General features: G+C 49.9%; 1 protein-coding gene across 2 annotated transcripts in view; it reads left to right on the top strand.

The window, feature by feature from the left end:
- KLHL29 (kelch like family member 29) overlaps positions 1 to 12,322 on the top strand; it is a 387,365-nt gene that overhangs the window by 307,639 nt on the left and 67,404 nt on the right. The gene's annotated exons all lie outside the window — the stretch shown is intronic.

The following is a 12,322-nucleotide window of genomic DNA, read 5'->3' as shown; positions in this document are numbered from 1 at the left end:
TGGTGGGAGTCGCGGAGGAGTTCTGAAACGCCCTCCCAGGGGAGTTGAGCTGCTGATGGGAGCATGTCCTGCCCAGGTGCTACAGCTCTTGCGGCTGACCCACCGCAGGCAGCCAGCTGGCCTGCTTCCAAGCCCTCTCCCCTCCCAGCCCGGGGGGTCCCGGTGGCACCAGCAGGGCGGATGACACGCTGAGGTCTAAGTCATGGCATCAGACACCACTGAGGGCCTGGGCCCATGCCCCCTCCTCCTGGCTGCATCACCGAGCATGAATTGCGAAACTCATTAGGTCCCTACTGTGGGCAGAGCCCATGGGACACTGAATCGATGCCACAGTTGGCTCGGGGGTGTGGGGAATTTCCAAGTTCACCCTGTAGGAGCCTGCCCTCCACAGATGAGGACAAGAGGACTGGAAGCCATGCTGCAGCAGCTGGAGAGAGGTCAGTGTGGACTGGGGTGGAAGGACAACGCTGGGTTTTTAGGGCAGCTGAATGAGAGAGGGGAGGCAGGGCGTTCGACCAACAGGGGCTCTTAGCAAAGAATGCTTGAGCCAAGGGCCAAGCACATAGAATGAGGCTCTTCGACAGATGCATCTGTCTGGGAGCCGCACACAGGTACCCCGCTACTCAAGCCTGCCCTGCTTTGAGACACCTTGGGGTGATTTAAACCTCAGGGCCTTGAGAGAGCCCATTTTCTGCCTAGCATGTCAAGTCCCAGTGAACTGTCTCATACCCCTCAGCCAGCTGACCGCCTCTCAGCCCCTGTGTGGCAACTGAGGAGCCACAATCTCTCAGGCAAGGGTCTACTTCAGTGGTTCTCAACCTTCCTCATGCCGCGGCCCTTTCATACAGTTTATGTTGTGGTGACTCCCCAACCATAACATTATTTTCGTTGCTACTTCATCACTGTCGTTTTGCTCCTGTTATGAATCAGGCGACCCCTGTGAAAGGGTCATTTGACAAACCCTCTCCCCACCCCCCCAGGGGGTTGAGACCCACAGGTTGAGAACCGCTGGTCTACTTTCTTCTCTAAGGCCTCAAGGTATTGGAGTTGACCTTCAGGGGCTTTAATATGAGTATTACGTTTTTGAGGCCATTAACGCTGGGGAAATCATTACCCATTCAGGGTCCAGCAGTTCTGTGTAAACTTGAGCAACCTCCTTTCCCCCTCTAAGGGAACCCTGATACCATAGTAGCTGCTTGTTAAGCTGCTAGCCACAAAGTCAGCAGTTCAAAACTACCAGCAGCTCCTTGGGAGAAAGAAGAGGCTTCCTATTCCCAGAAGCCTTGACAGTCTCAGAAACCTACAGGGGTCGCTCTGCACTGTCCGCAGGGCGGCTATGAGTCAGCCTCAACACGGTGGCAGTGAGCTTGGTTTGGGTTGCTGTACCCCTGTGGGAGGTTGGGCTGAGGGAGTCCTGAGTCCTGAGTCTTTCACTCCGCACAACAAACCTGGAGGAAATGTACTAAGTGGATCTAGGAGAAATGATTTGGTCAAAATGCCACCCCCAGGAGCACAGCCTCAAATCAAAAGGTGAGAATGCAGCAAACATAGTATTTCAGCAACTCCAGACATCACATAAGTTGCTGGAAGGAAGAAAAAAAGCCCAAGAGTTACCTATTAAAAAAAAAAACTTGTATTGGGGACTCTTACATCTCTTACCACAATCCATACATTCCTCCAATGTCTCAAGCATATTCACACATGTGCCGCCATCATCATTTTCAAAGTATTTTCTTCCCACTTGAGCCCCTGATATCAGCTCCCCATTTCTTCCCCCTTCATCCCCCATGCGCCCTCCCTTACAAACCCTTGATAAGTTATAGATTATTTTTTCCATATCTTACATCGTCCTCCATTACCCCTCACCCACTTTTCCATTATTTATCCCCTGGTAGGGGTTCTAGATTGATCCTTGTGATCGATTCCCCCTTTCTCCCCCCCCGCCCTCCCTACTCCTCCTGGTATTTCTACTCTCCTTGTTGGCCCTGAGGGGTTCATCTATCCTGGATTCCCTGTGCTGCATGCTCTTATCTGGAGCAGTGTGAACGCTCTGGTCTAATCCGATTTGTAAGGTAGAATTGATTGAAATAATCGTCAGCGCCTGTTTTCTTAGCACACCTCTCTTCTTCTTAAACAAGATGCCTTAGAGTAGCGGTTCCCAACCTTCCAAATGCCCTGACCCTTTAATACAGTTCCTCACGTGGTGGTGACCCTCCAACCAAAAAATTATTTTCATTGCTACTTCATCACTGTAATTTAGCTACTCTTACGAACCCCTGTGAAAGGGTCATTCAACCCCCCTCCCAAAGGGGTCATGACCCACATGTTGAGAACCTCTGCCTTAGGGGGAAGCCCAAGCCCCTTTCAGGACCACACCAAGCACTTCTGTGCTTCCCGAGCATCCCCACAGCACCAAGAACTGGCTTTGTCCAGCCGTCTCCTCCCCCCACACACCCCGAGCATCAGGTCCACCCAGCCCAGGCTAGCAGATGCTAGCTTTCTGCTGGTACCAGGGTCGGGGGCTACATACCAGCCTGGTTGGCACAGGGAAAGGGGAGCCCTTTGTGCAGCAGGGTGCCAATGAGTTACAAACAATCTTTGCCTCTTAATGGTGAGTATTCTCCGTGGTTCCTGGCTGTACGATCTTTTCATAGCTGCATTCTTACCACCTTTTAAATGGCTCCCTGTTACCTGAGCCGAGACGACACTGTGCCTAGATGTCCCATTTTTAGAGTCATCCATAGTTGGGGTTCAATGTTTTATTTCCATAGAACCTGGGAGGGAACTCACGGTCATCTACTGAGAGTAGGGGTCTGCTGCCGACCACTGAGGACTAAGCAGGGGCTGCTGCTGGCCTCCCTGGTTTCTCAGTGGGTCTTCCTGTTAGATGGCCAAGAGCTGGCTTCCTGTAACTGCCACAGGCCTGCCCCTGGGGCCATCCAGATCAGAGCTGGTCCCTGTTCTACATGACAGCCCTTCAGAGTTTTGAAGATGGCAGGGTGTCCTTTCCTACAGAGGAGATCTCCCCAGCGACCTTTACCATGCTGCCAGCCACCTGGTCCTGCTCTAGCTTGTCACAGCGCCTTGCAAAGGGGCACCACATGAGACCTGGGAGGCCCAGAGGAGCTTTCTCCTCCTTGACCTTGAGCATGATGCTGTGAGTATTCTAACTCTCCTACAATGGCTGTAGCTTATTCGTGCAAAACACACACGTACACATACATGTACACACAGGTGTGAACTTCCAAAGTAAGAGGAATGGGGGGGGGGTCCCTCACAAATTCCGTCTACTACACTGCTTCCTTTGAAGTCTTTCTTTCAGTAAGATGTCTCCATAAAGTCTTGACCAGGATCCCTGGTAGTGTGTGTAGTGGTTATGAGTGAGGCTACTAACTGCAAGGTCAGTAGTTCGAAACCACCAGCTGCTCTGAGGGAGAAAGACAGGACTTTCTTCTCCAGTAAAGAGTCAACGTCTCAGAAACTCACTGGGGCAGTTCGACCCTGTCCTGTAGGGTCCCTGTGATCGACAGCTACTCGATGGCGGTGAGTTTGGTTTGGGAAAGTCTCGTCCATTGGGTAAAGTGAATCGATCCATTGAGTTTTTCAATGACTTCCTTCTGAAGTAGGCATTTGGCACCTCAGTTGAGCTTACCCACCTTGCCCCCCGACCCCCACCCCAACAGTGCTTTCCCAAGTAGCCCATCACTCGCCTCTACTAGTGAGAATCAACTTCCAAGTGATACTCTATCCACTTCTTTCTGCCACCTCCGACCCCTTCTCCCACCTCCACAGTGAATGGCAGAGCAGCGGTACCCCATCTGTTACTTAGAAATAAAAACAAAATCTACATTTCCAGGTGGGCAAACTGAGGTTTAGATGCATCACTAAAATATCACAGTTGACCAATAAACTAGCTCAAGTAAGAAAATGCCAAAGAAGGAAACACCCCGTGCGACCACCCCCATGATTCATGTGTCCTTTGTAGCTACTTTATGCATACCTAACGGAGTTCTTCATCCCAGAAGCCCTTGCTGCCCACAGACCGAACACACCTAGAGATGGTCCCAGGGACCGCCTGGGCTGTGACCGGCCCGATCACCAGGCTTCCCAGGCCCAGGCACGGGATGCCCCTGCAGGGCTGCTGACACCAGAGCAGCGCATCCCCACGCAGCCGGCGGTGCGCACTGCACCCAGCTGGAACAAGAGAAAGACACGCACACGTCAACACTGGGGAGAGGGCCATAACATAGACATGGGCAGCAGTAGGAAGGGCCCTGGGAGTGATCTTGGACTCGGGAGAAGCTACTGTCCAAAGAGGAGGGAGAGATGACAGACACATTAGTCTGTGAGGCTCAGGACAAGGGGGCCCATACCCTACCACTTCCCGTGCCTGGTGGCTTCTTCGGGAGTGCCTGCTCACTGCATCCAGAAGAGGAGTCTTAGTGGTCAGGGGACCATATGGCTAAGCATCGATGACCACTAAGGTGTTCGTGTCGCCAGGAAGAAGTCTCTTAAAGTGGACCTTGACTTACTGAAAGGTGATTTTCAAACATTGGTCATATTTTGTGGGTATTTCAGTGTGTCAGTCTGGGTACATTAGAGAAACAAGTCCACAGGAACTCATATGTATAAGAGAGTTTTATATAAAGGTTAAGTGCACATCAAGAAAACTTCCCAGCCCAGTGCTGCCCAAACCCACAAGTCCGACATTAACCCATAGTCCGACACCAATCCACAAAATCGTCCTTCATCTCACAAAACACACACAATGACACTGACTGCAGGAGGAAAGCTGAATCAGTCAGCGTGGAAGCATCTCAGCACTGTCAGGGGTCTCCACATGGCTGCTCCAGTACCCAGGTCTGCATCGGGGTAGGTCCATGTGGCTACTCCCCAGGTGTGTCTTTCAGAAAATGAACCTTGTAAGCTGAAGCAGGGAACTGGCTAAGGCAGCTGCACCCTGGTCTGACCATCAGAAAGCAAGAGACCCGAGAATTCAAAAGGCGAGGCTCACCGAGCCATTTATCCCTCCACCATTGAATTAACCCTACATGTGTTTATTGGCCAGGTTCGCACAATAAACTTTAACTATCACATTCAGTAAGTCAGGGTTCATTTAAACAGCCCAATCCTTCCTGGGGACATGAACACCTCTCAGTGGTCAGCCATGATCATCCATCTAAGTCCAGAGCACCGTGAAGGGCTGGTCCTAGGAGCCCAATGAGTGTACCCAGTATGCCATGCCCTTAGTCAGCTCCCAGATAGAAGCTGTGGCGTCCGCCATCTTTGGAAACTGTCACATGGTGACTCAGAAGACATTTGGTCCATCTGGCCAATGGAACAGACAAGTTTCAGAAATTCCTGTTGCTCCTGTATTTTGATCTTCCTTCCATATAGAGACAGTCATTCCTTTCTTGGGCTCAACAGCCGTTTTATAAGATGGGATATTTGGAGTCTGGGCAGTGTTTCCAGGATTCCCACTTTAATGTCACACATTAAATTCTCTGTCAGAGAGTCAAGAAGTAGAATCCTAGCCTTCCCTGGGTCTTTGAAGTCATGATACCCCTGAAACTGGAAGACTGGCCCTGCTGGGTGGCCCCAACTCTTACAGTTGATCAATGACTGCCACTCCAGGGAGCTGGCAGGCAGTGAAGGAGACCTGGAGGCCCGGGGGTTCTGAGTTTGTCTGCTAACCAAAGTTGGAGTTGTGGCAGCATGTTTCTGTAACGATGGCTGACTTGGAAACCCTGTAGGGCCGCACTAGCCTGTCCTATCGGGTCACTGTGTAAGTCTGAGTAGACTAGAGAAACAAATTCATAGACACTCATGTGTATAAGAAAGAGGCTTATATACAAGAGCAATTGCATATTGAGAACACGTCCCAGCCCGGTTCAGATCAACTCCCTAAGTCCAGTATTAGCCCATATGTCTGATACCAATCGATAAAGTCCTCTTCAGACTCACGATATACACGCAATGATGCCAAATGCAGGAGGATCACAGGCCAGCGGGTTGGAAGTCTTGTGAATCCAGTGTCGTTGTAAGCATCTCAGCACTGGCAGGGGTCTCCATATGGCTTCTCCAGCTCCAGAGGTCTGGTTGCATCAGGGTAGGTCCATGTGGCTTCTCCAGCTCCCAGGGCATAGTGCCATGTGTCCTGTCAGTAGAGCATCTCTCAGGGAGTGAGTCAAGAGAAAATATCTCTTGCCTCCAAGGAGGAAAATTCAAGAGTTCCCAGAATTCTCAGGAGAAGGCCATGCCCACACAGAGGCCTCGTTGGCTATGATCCAATTGAAAGACTAAACTCCACCCCTCCACTCTTAATCCTCTCAAGTCCCAAATTGACACCTGATTATGTAACTACTGCAGTCACTATAAATTTGGATCCATGCAAATGCAATGGATGGGAAGTGGGTGGTGGCAGGCAATGCTGGTAGAGCCAGCCTTGTGTTGCTATCTCCTGGAAGACAGGGGAACTTAAGATTCTTTGTCAACTTGGCTAGGTCATGGTTCTCTGTGGTTTGCAGATGTTAAGTCATCGTCTGTCATCCACATCTCTCTAAGATGAGCAGGCAGGGAGAATTTCTTTCAGGGTGTGGCCCACGTGCAGTGCATGTAGATGTTCTAGCCAACCTCCTCTGTCAGTACTGCATCAGAACCATCATCCTCTGGCCTCCAGTTCTTAGAACCTAGGCAAGCGTCCTGCTACCTGACCTTGCAGAACATGAGGTTCGCCAGCTCCCCCAACCTCATACGCCAGCAGCTTTCTGTCTGACCGGACCATGTGGTGTTTGTCAGCCAGCCCCTGCCATCGCGTGAGTCAGGAAAAGCCCCCATGCTGGCATCTGACCCATGGATTTAGGATTTGCCAGCCTCCGCAACCGCATGAGCCATTTCCTTGAAATAAATCGAGATCACTAGCTCGATAGAGATCCATCCCTTGCACGGATTTTGCCCTTCTTGGAGAACACAGACTAAGAAATTTGGTACCAAGAGTGGTTCCATAGGAATCAAATCACAAGGATGGTTTGTAAGTCTGGCTGCTCTTGAAGGTGCTGCTGACTGCCTCCAGTCATAAGTAGGAGTCTGCTGATCCGTGGCGGGAAGTGGCAATAGCAAGACACAAAATGGCTAAAGACGTGCACAGAACATCGCCACGAATGGATCAGAGAGATCAGAGAGATGAGAATGCTTCATTGCATATGTGACCATTTTGTGTCACTCTGTAGGATCGAGAGCTATCAGGAAGCTAACTGGTTGGTCCCACTTCCACTACTCAAGTTGGTGACAGAGAGGAATGAGCTTGACATTTCCGAGTCACAGCCCAAGTGTCACATGCAAGACCCGAAAGTCACCTCAGAGTAACAGAGTTGATATTGTTGAAAAGTAAACCGGGAGTCTTATCCTAAGAGTAGCTACATTACAAGCCCCACTGAAATCCCAACCTTGAGTGGTGTCTGAGTTAAAGCAAGGGCATTTGTTCAGAAGAAGTGGGTTTTTGAAACCTAGAACAGGGACATAATGACAGGTCACCAGGAAGTTGGGGACACTGAGCCCTAAATTCCACTGAATGATTCCTGTCGGCCACACCAGCCCACCTACTCCCTTCTCTTGCGATTAGCCCAGCTGTATGTTTGTGAAATCTCGAGGACATCGCCTGGGGTGTGGGCTGAGGTCGAGACCTTATATGATGATGTTGCTGGATGCCCCGGGAAGCCCTCCTCCACCTCCCACTTTTGCTTCTAGACTTATAACAAGACTTAAGTCTCAGTGAACCCCAAGAGGTGAACCCTAACAAAGTCAAAGGTGAGATACAAATGTGACCCTGGAGGAAGTATGCTACATTACAAAAGAACCGTTTGCTGTTTTTAATATATGCAAACAGAAACCTGGGGAACATGTGTAGCAGTGCCTTTTAAGAGTGTGGGATAATGGGACAAGAACACAAATTGGATCCGTCCATGTGTACTCATAGGGCCTGGTGGCAGAGTGGATTACGTGTTGGGTTACTTATCCCAAGGCCAATAGTTCAAACTCACCAAACCCTCCACAGGAGAAAAATGCAACTCTCTGCTCCTGTAAAGATTTACATCCTCAGAACCACAGGGGAAGTTCTGCTCTGTCCTAGAGAGTCACTGTGAGTCAGAAGTGACTCGATGGCAGTTTTCTTTCAGCGCAGATTCTTCATTCAGTGTTCCTGCTCAAGAGGTTAGGAAAGGCTCTAGTAGTTGACTTGGTTGCTCATGAAGCAGCGATTAAGCAATCACCTGCACCAGATTCAATGGAAATGCTTTGCGTACCGTAGAGGAAGGTGTGGGCATGTTAGAGTGGATGTATCGAGGTAGACTCACAGAGCCACACCTGGAGGCTCAGAGGGCACATCCTTTACCCCCACGATAAGGAACAAGTCTGGAAAGAATTACCCAGCATGCTTAAAGCCTGCTGTGACGGCCATGTTATGTAAATCAGACCTGACAGCGAGTACTGCACTGCCCCTCCTGTGTCATGACACCGAACTACATTGGGGCTGGTTGGGTGCCGTGGTGGCAGAGACCAGGTGGCAGCCCGTGATTGACAAAGACAAGGTGAGCATGGTCACCAGAATGAACAACAAAAGCAAAGTCGTCATCAAAATAGGCTGAATCGCTGACTACTGAGTCCCGGCGTACCTAGAAGTGAAAGAGATGGAAATCCCAGGGCACAAGTGGAAGGTTCTATGTCAAGCAAACGGCAGCGCCACGTGAGTCACCAAAATAGCCACTTACCGCTCGGTGTCAGTTTCCAGGCTTGAACTAGTTTACAGATCCCTAATCGCTCGAATTAAGGAGAAACTGTCCCCTTGAGGAAATCGCCCACTGCACTGCCAGAATCGTCCGCAATGACTCTTTCTCCTAATCTCCCCTAAAGGGATCTACGTACAGCCTTTTCTGAAAGTCGCTTTTCTCTTCATTGGGGAAAAGGCAATAAGCAGACTTTGGGGGGGTTTAGTAGGCACCAACCCCAAGAGGCCAAGATGCCACTGTGCTCCCCTCCCGCCCTCACCCCCAGTCAGAGTAGGGAGCTGTGGAAGTGAGCTTCTTAGTGAGGTATTATCTAGAGCAGGGGTTCTCAGCCTTCCTAAGGCCGTGACCCTTTCATACAGTTCCTCATGTGGTGACCCCCAACCATAAAAGTATTTTCATTGCTGCTTCATCGCTGTAATTTTGCTACTGTATGAACCAGGCGACCCCTGTGAAAGGGTCGTTTGACACTCCTCCCCCCCCCCCCCAAAGGGGTTGCAACCCACCGGTTGAGAAGGACTGATCAAAAGTCTTATTTCACAGTGGGTCCAGTGAGTCCCTGAGCCCATCCTGTTGTGATTCCCCCAGTTCCAGAAAGCAAAATTGGACCGGACATACTCAACAACTTGCCATTGGATTCCTGATCTGTAAAGACTAGTAGGATAGGAGAAACCATTAGAACTGCTCCCACCTTGGGAAACAGCAGTGCAATATCACATTCCTAGAGGGCGGGCAGAGAGCCGTGTTACCATCAAGGACTTGAAAGATACAGGAGTAAGGATTCCCACTACATTCCCATTCAACTCACCTCTTTGACCTGTGCAAAAAAAAACCCCAACAACTGGTCTGGGAGAATGAGTGTTGCTAACTTAACTCAAAAGGCAGTGGCTCTTTCTGATGTGGTTTCAGTACTCGAGAATATTGACTCATCTAGTACCTGCTATGTAGCTATTGATCGGGCCATTGCCTTGTTCTCGATTCTGGCTTCAAAAGAGCACCAGAAGCAATCTGCCTGCAACTGGCCAGGCAAGCACTCCACCTTCGCTGCCTTCCTTCGAGATTCATCTTCAACCTGATGCTTTAATTTAGTCTGCAGGGACCTCGGTCACCTTTCCACTTCACAGAATGTCAGAATGGTCCTTGGCTTTGATGACATTATACTAATTGGACCTAGAGAGAAAAACACAGCTACACTATGGGAAGACACTTGCATGCTAGAGGTGGGAAATTAATCCCACAAAAATGTAGACCCCTTAGTCTCAATGAAATGTCTAGGGTCTCTGTGGCGTGGGGCACATTGATGCATTCCATCTATTCTAAAGGGAAGGACACGTTCTAACTCCTAGGCCCTCTTACACCTGAAAAGGAAGCGCAGTGCCTACTGAATCTCTCTGGATTGGGGAAGCAATGTATCCCTCCTTTGGGTATACGCAAGTGAGTCAAAAGCTGCTGGGTCGAAATACAGCCAGGAACAAGAGAAGGCCCTGCAACAGGTTCAGGCAGCCAGGCAAGCCCCTCTGCCATCGGGCGATCACATGGTCCTCGGAGTGTCCGTGGTAGATAGAGGTGCTGTGTGGAGTCCTATTGGTTGATCACAGTGCCAAACCTTAAGACTTTGGAATCACAGCCCTGCCAATCTGCAGATAATCTCTCTCCTCTTGAGAAACATCTTTTGACTTGGTAGAGACTGAAGGCTTAACCAGGAGCCACCCCATGGGACCTGAGCTCCCCTTCATCAACTAGGTGTTGGACGTCTGACTAAGAGAGTCATAGCATCAGACATGCACAGCAGGACGCCATGATGAAATGGAAACGGTGTAGATGACCTTGGACTGGCGCAGGACCCAAAGGCTCGAGTGAAGTTACATGAGGATGTGGCTTGGGGCCCATGGTGTTCCCTCCGGTAGCATCCCCTTCCTTCTCCCCGTCTACACCTATGGCCTCATGAGTTCCTTATGACCCGTTGACTGAGGAAGAGACACCCCACTGGTTTACAGGCGGCTCTGTGCACTGTGCAGGCACCCCTTGAAAGCAGCAGCAGTGCCCTTTCCAGAGCCCCTCTGAAGGTCAGCAGGGAAGGGACATGCTCTCAGGGCAGAGCCTTGAGCAAAGCACCTAGTCGTCCCCTTTTTTCAACAAGGTGAAATGGGCAAATGTTTGAATCTACACTGTGGCCAAAGGCTTGACTAGATGGCCAGGGACTTGGAGGGAACATGTTTGGGAAATTGGTGACCAGGAGGCATGGGGAAGAGGTTGAGAGACGTCTCTGAATGGGCCGAAGAAGTGAAGACTGCTCACCAACAGGTGACCTCGACAGAGGAGGATCTCAGTCATCAAATGGATAGATAAGATGATGTATTCTGTGGCTACTAGTCAGCCTCTCTCCCCAACCACGCTCTCATTGCCCAATGGGGCATGAACAAAGTGACCGTGTGGAGGGGATGGGGTTACATTATGCATGGACTCAGCACCATGGAGTTCCACTCACGAAGGATGACTTGGTGACCTGGCTACTGCTGAGTGCCCCATGTCCCAGCAGCAGAGACCCACACTTAGTCCTTGGTATGGAACCATTCCCTGGAGAGAGGGGGAGGGGGAGTACGGAATCAGTCAAAAACATGATAGGCTGATTTTCTTTTTTAATCATTTTATTGGGGGCTCGTACAACTCTTCTCACAATCCACGCATCCATCCATTGTGTCAAGCACATTTGTACATTTGTTTCCCTCATCATTCTCAAAACACTTGCTTTCTACTTGAGCCCTTAGTATCAGCTCCTCACTTTTTCCTCTCCCTCCCCACGACCCCCTTCCTCATGAACCCTTGGTAGATTATAAATGATTATTATTTTGTCATGTCTTACACTGTCCAACATCTCCATTCATCCACTTTTCTGTTGTCCGTCCCCCAGAGTGGGGTTTATATGTAGATCATTGTGATCAGTTCCCCCTTTCTACCCCACCTTCCCTCCACCCTCCCAGTATCACCACTCTCACCATTGGTCCTGAAGGAATCATCTGTCCTAGATTCCCTGTGTTTCCAGTTCCTATATTTGCCAGTATACACCTTCTGGTCTAGCTGGATTTGTAAGGTAGAATTGGGATCATGATAGTGGGGGGTGGCGAAAGCATTTAAGAACTAGAAGAAAGTTGTATGTTTCACTGTTGCTATACTGCACCCTGACTGACTCAGCTCCTCCCCGAGATCCTTCTGTAAGGGGATGTCCAGTTGCCTACAGATGGGCTTCAGGTCCCTACTCTGCACTCCCCCTCATTCACAAAATGAAATGATTTTTTGTTCTTTGATGCCTGATACCTGATCCCTTCAACACCTCATGATCACACGGGCTGGTGTGCTTCTTCCACGTGGGCTTTGTTGCTTCTCAGCTAAAGAGTCGCTTGATTATCTTTAAGCCTTTAAGACCCCAGACACTGTATCTTTTGATAGGTGGGCACCATCAGCTTTCTTCACCACATTTGCTTATGCACCTGATTTGTCTTCAGCAATTATGTTGGGAAGGTGAGCATCATGGTATGCCAGGT

This window comes from Tenrec ecaudatus, chromosome 8 (assembly GCF_050624435.1).
Source record: "Tenrec ecaudatus isolate mTenEca1 chromosome 8, mTenEca1.hap1, whole genome shotgun sequence".
Classification (NCBI taxonomy): Eukaryota; Metazoa; Chordata; class Mammalia; order Afrosoricida; family Tenrecidae; genus Tenrec; species Tenrec ecaudatus.
The sequence above is the reverse complement of the archived record's forward strand: the minus strand, read 5'-3'. Positions and strand labels throughout refer to the sequence as shown.